Raw genomic sequence first — 6533 nt, 5'->3', positions numbered from 1 at the left:
TCCTAGTTGTGGCTTTTTTTACTGTTGTATAGAATTATGTTCTTTGTTTTCACTACTTTATAGTGCACCCTTAACACCTCAACTAGTTTTAGATTCTTGGATCAAAATGTATTCTCAAGTTAGTTAGCATTTAACAAGCGCACCCATTTTTAGCCTATTAAAATGTTTTCCATATCGTTAACCATGTTTTTGACTGGTTTTAGCTCACAATATTGATTCAATAATAATTAAACTCTATGATTTTAGTTGCATTTCAAGATTTTGTGCCTGTAAATTATAGGTTGTGATTTGTTCATAGGAGTAATAGGTCATGTTTCATGACAGATTTTCTCACTTGAATCTTCTGTGCAAACATTATTCAAAAATTTAGTGTTAGAAGAGTCAGGCTTTGTACATTTCACTATTGCTTAAGTGGCCAAGCCATGACTAGGCCATGATAGCTACTACTTGGGCCAGGGTTGGGAAGTCCACATCTAACAATAACATTATTTCTTGTGAAAACCAACTACCCCCACCTTTTCCTCCAGTGGGCCAAAGGAAGATGAGAAAAAGACCAACATCTGAGGATTCCACCACACATTCTTTACATGATGCTACTAGTCTAGCTAAACATTGAGTAGTACTTGGAGATGTGACTAACATGTATAAAGATGGAGAACCTGCTTTGCCAAGAGTTAGGTCACGTAAGGTAAAACTGAGTTTTATTTTGCATACTTATGTTGGTTTTAACTTTTATATTCTACATGTTATTTTAGGGAGATGATGAGAAATGACAGTGTAGTCTAAATTGTATGGCAAAAGTCTACTTTAATTTAGTATTCTATGCATGCTGGAGTCTAGATTTAAATTTTACATATCTTCAAGAGAACCTAACACTATTTGTGTCATATCTCCTCTATTCTCACAATGTTTTCATTTTGGATATATATAATTTATTTGTATTGTGATATGAGCTTAGGTTGCATCCTTGGGTAACAATAGAAAAGGAAAATGCCAAGGAATTATTTAGAATGTCAATACAGATACCAAAGTTGTAGAAATTGAAAAGGATATGATACTTGTTTCTTGCCATTCCAAGGATCATTCTTCCAATGATGATGTTGGGATTGGTGAAAAAAAGAGCAATGGAGAGAATGCGTAGGATATATAGGCTAATTCTAAAGATCTAACTACAACTACAGAAAATATACTAGTGCAATTACAATGCAAACAACTTGTAGCTGAAAAAAATAATGAAAATGCTTCAACATGTTCTAATGAGGCATTAGTGTCTTCTCTAAAGCAACAAATTTTGCAAAATCAACACATATCAAGAGAGCTCAAGAAAAATTCAAAACAAGGTAATTTGACTGGGATTTCGTAAACTAATTAAGAGTACCTAAACATATAATTCATTAAGTTTTGTTTTTTATTTTGATCAATTTTTCCAAATTCTCTTCTTTTTGCTTTTTACTCACAGTTTTGATCTTCTACAAATGTTAGGAGTTCCTGCCATTCTAGTCAAATCTCGTGAAGGTGTGGGAAGTAAAAGCACAAACCTGTGTCACCTTTTATAAAGAAATGTGATATCAAAATGTGATAGTTCAACATTAGTGACAAAAAAAATGGTATTTTTGTTTAAAATATGAAGATGATGTAAACTGATGAAATGTGTAGAATTGGATGAATTTTTTTGAGTTGGATGAAATGTGAGTAGGAATTTATTCATTTTATTTTATTTTGAAGTCCCTTTTTTCATTGTAAAAATATAGGGTGTAGTTCCCATCAAACAAGTATATGCAAATCATATTTTTTTGTTCTAATTCTAAAATATCTTATAGATGACATGTATAGCTAGTGTAGAAAAAAAGAAATAATTAATTTTGATGTATATTTTCTTTGTTATACGTACTCAAGTTTGACCTTATCAGAATCCAACATTTTTTTCCTCCCGTTAAAACTTTCCTATCAAATCTATACCTTCTTGAAAAAAAATTACATATTTGTGAAGAAGATTCTCTCCTCTAGAGATAAATATAATTTTTAAATTTTTTTGATATGATTTACTATTTTTTTTCCTTTTTTGAGGGAGCATCTTCTAAAATGTTGAAATATCGACTTGTAATACTTTGAGATTATAACATATTATAACTAATCAAAAAAATCAAAAATTTATATAATGATGATATTGAATCTGAGATCTATAAAAGGGTATTTTTAGTTTTTGAAAAAATTTGAGTTTTGATAGAGGAATGAGATTTGACCAAAATAGGTTTTTTTATCACAAACGGTGACATAGATCTGTGCTTTTACATGCAAGCTGTTCTCACTATATTGATATTGATTTGGACCATGGTGATCCTTAGATGTGTACTGCTTATGCCACAAAAATTTATAATAACTTACACATTATAGAGGTTTTCTCTGTTCACAGTGATCTTTTATTCTTGATCTAGAAAAGTTATGTTGTCCAATTGAGCTGATTTTTTTCTATGCACTTTTCTATTGCGTGTTAGTATAATTCTCACTATTGTTAGATGTATTATGCTTTTAACAACTTCAGCTTATTGCTGTAAATTTTTTGTTATAGGCATATAACTGTAGATCCTTGGATGGATCTACAATGTTCTATAGAGGAAGTCGTGAATTACTTTGTTTTTATGTGGTGTGCTAGATATAGATTTAGTTGATAAATATCTTCACTAAAAATTGTAAATTTTTGTTGATGTTCTAAGCTTAAATGAAGTAACATAGGTATTTGAAGAAAAAATGTTATCGGTTTTCATGTGTCAATCTAGATTGAATTTATGACATTTTCTTGAAGCTTCTTTTGATTAATACTTACAGTCATCAATTAATTTTTTAGCTAAAATGGCGAGCATTACCTTGTTACATTGAAACAAATCAACAGGAGATCAATGTAAATATGAGGGGTATGCTTGTTGATTAGCTTGTTGAGGTTTGTTGCTTATTGCATTTCTTCATGCTATCTGTACATTTATTTTTCCCTATTGTAGTTGTGCAATTAATTTTATATAATAAATTCAAAATTATATTGTTGTAATAGGTTGTCAAGGAGTACAAACTTGTGCCAGATACACTTTACTTAATTGTGTCCTATATTGATCAGTTTCTCTCTATAAATGTTGTGAATAGACAAAAACTTTAGCTTCTTTGGGTTACTTGCATGCTTGTTGCCTCGTGTTTACTTCTTGCCTACTGTAACATTTTCATTTCTTTTCTTTTCTTTGGTTAGTTTTTAACTACTACTTTGAATTATGAAGAAATTTGTGCTCCACATGTGGAAGAATTTTGTTACATTACAGATAATACTTACACAAGGGAGGAGGTACAATTTTCCTTTTATATTGAAAGATAATTTTTCACATCTCTCTTGAATGGTATTCTTAAAATGAGAATTATCCTTATCTTAATACTAATAGGTGTTAGAAATGGAGATTGATGTCCTAACTTATTTGCAATATGATCTGACAACACTAAGAGCCTTCTCAAGTAATGTTTTTTGTGGAGCAATCTTGATGACTATTTTCATCAAAGTTAACATCAAAAACAAAAACAGTGATATATTCAAATGTAAGCCATAGAACAATCATGATAAATTAATGTTGTACTAATTTTTCATTTTTCCCTTCTCAATTCGAATAAGCGCTTTGCCCATGCTGCTCAAACATGTGATAAGGTATTTTTACTTTCTAGTTTTCCTTTGTTGTATGTGGGAGATAAAATTATTTAATATATAAAAGTATTTTATTCTTACCTTCATAATTTTTTTCATTCAGGTTCCATCCCTACATTTGGAATTCATGGGAAATTGTCTTGCTAAACTCACCCTTGTTGAGTATGACTTTCTCTGTTATGTTTCATCAATGATAGTTGCATCAGCTGCATTTGTGGCAAGGATGACTCTTGATCCTGGAACTTGCCCTTGGGTAATGTAAATTCCATCGAGTCATTTTTTTGTTTGGTCTTGTCTATACTAAAATTTGAACATGATTTTATTGTCCACAATCTTCATAATCCTATGCTAGAACATTACACAGGCTATAAAGTATAAGAGATGAAGGACTATATTCATGCATTGCATAATTTACAACTAAATAGCAAAGGGTATGCATTGACTATAGTCAGGGAGAAGTATCACCAACACAAGGTATCTAAATATCTTCTAGCATTTAAAATTCTAAATTTATCACCCCCATGGTCAATAATTTCCAGCATCTTTCTTTTGTATTTACAATTCAAATGTGTGGCAAAGATGTCTCGCCCAATGGAAATTTCTCCTTAGTTTTTGGAAAACGAATAATCATGAAGTTGAAGCTAATATCTTGAGGGTTGAGTGGCTCTTAATTTGGAATGGGATTCAGCTCACTACTAGCAAATATATCAAATTTTAGTGTTCAAATCTATAGATCATTTAATAATTGACATCCTTTAATTTTTTTCATATTATCTATTTTCAAAGTCTACTCTATGTAAAGTCTATAATATGTGCTATTTGCATGACACTCCTAATTGTTTTGTTCTCCATATATGTTCAGCAAATAGCAATGGCTAAAAGAATTTATTTTTTAGGTCCTCAAATGCTTTATATAGTTTGGTTGAAATGATTTAACTGGTCAACAGTACAGATGTCAATATCCAATGTTCAGATCCATAGGAAAACCACCACCTTTAGTTTTTTTTAGATGGTCTATTATAAAAATCTAATCCTTGTATTTAAATTCAAAAACTAGCTGTAGTGGCTGAAATATTTTCCTTTTTCATGTCATCAAACAAGTTTGTATTCCTACTTGAAATGATATATTTTCTTTCCTTGTAGTGTTGATCATGTGGAGTTATTTTCTATAGCATCTACACTGGGCATCAAAGAAGTAGTTCCAGCATACCTAGATGATAGTCTCACCTCAGATGATTTTCTTACCAGAGTATGCTTCTCTCTAGCTAGCTCTGGCTATGATAATTTTACTAGAAAGAGCGAGCTAGGCATAAATAAGTCTTTTTAAAGCATTTCCATTTAAGCATTAAAATGGTTACATTACCAGTGCATGTAATGTGGGTAATTTTTTGTTTGGGCTAAGAGCTTTTATATTTTGTGGGGGTTGTATAGAATGTGATAGTATTGTGGAAGCAAGTGCAGTATTTTAGGGAATATACATCTCAAATAACAACCGTTGTTTAGGCAAAGTGTGCTTCGAGTATTGTAAGCAATGTGCTTTACTACTTGGCTATAGGGAATGTTGATTGGGGTGTTAGTTATTTCTTCAATATAGGAAATATTAACAATAATCATGCTATGAACTATACCATTCCTCAGTCTACAGATGTTCTAATTAGGAGTGGTATTGGATCCATTATGGTAAGATCATCAAACCCTAACCCTACTCCATGTTGTTTCATTGATGGTTGTTATTGGTCTTATTGATGTGAACTATCATGATTTTGACCAACTTGATGACGTTGTGTAATTTTCAAAGTTTTCTATCTAATACTATCAATCTATTAGGACGGTAGTTGTTTCACTTTAAAAGTCATGAGCTTTTAATTTTTGGGGGCTTGCATTTAATTTTCATTTACATGGTATGGTTAAGAATTACTATTCCAATCTTTAGAGAATTGATGAATGACTACAATATTACTAGTTTTAAAAGGCCTCACATGTTAGAGATATAGATAATGCAAAGCCATTTGTAACATTAAAATGGAATTGGCTATGAAGTATCACAATGATTCTGGACGAGACATTCATGTACATTTAAAACGCTCTTTCTATTAGCTTAGAAAATGATAGAGATGTTAAGGTAAAAAATTTAATGCTCTTCTTTCAGAATAGTCATATCTTAGATAGGAATAGTGATCATTATGCATTTTATTAACACTAAACCAACCAATGAAATTGAAAATTCTTAGACAAGTTACTGCTCAGAAAAATTAAAAATATGATTTTTGGGAATTCACTTACTACTCAATATTTAAGGTATGATATTAGGAATTTGAATGATTATTTCACTTTGATTCTTTGTAGGGAGCTACTGATTTCTTTTCATAGAGAAACAGGACAAAAGCCTCTTTGAATCATATTTTATAGGTAATTTATTTCATCTTGATTGGTTTTTGTGGTGAGATTTAGTTTTGCATTTCTCATGTCTCCTTAGTGATAGTTTTGGTATTTCTTCAGAGATGGTGTAAGTGAAGGGCAGTTTTACCAAGTTCTACTTTTTGAACTGGATGCTATTCATAGGGTCAATTTCCTAATACTCACAATAGTACTTGCTATTCAATTGAGATTGGCATGGCTCATTAGTATGTTTGTATTCTCTTTGGATTTTGTTAAAGAAGATAGATGAATGCTATATGAACTATAAGTTCTATGGTGTGAATAGGCTTGTGCATCTCTTGAGCCAAATTACCAACCCCCAGTGACATTTGTTGTTCAAAAGTGGCACCATACTAGACTATTTGCAAACAACCATTGAGATAGGCATTCTATAGACAGAAGTGGGAACATCTTTCCAAGTATGAAGGTCCTATAAGGC

At 31.1% G+C, this 6533-nt stretch overlaps 1 pseudogene; it reads left to right on the top strand.

Moving 5' to 3' along the window:
- The first annotated feature begins 433 nt into the window (after positions 1-433).
- Positions 434-4303, top strand: LOC149531981 (cyclin-A1-4-like; annotated as a pseudogene).
- The last annotated feature ends 2230 nt before the right edge of the window (positions 4304-6533 follow it).

This window comes from Cupressus sempervirens, chromosome 11, assembly GCF_028749045.1.
Source record: "Cupressus sempervirens isolate cs-2001-9-10 chromosome 11, ASM2874904v1, whole genome shotgun sequence".
Lineage (NCBI taxonomy): Eukaryota > Viridiplantae > Streptophyta > Pinopsida > Cupressales > Cupressaceae > Cupressus > Cupressus sempervirens.
Note: the sequence above shows the minus strand (reverse complement) of the source record. Positions and strands in the feature narration are given on the sequence as shown.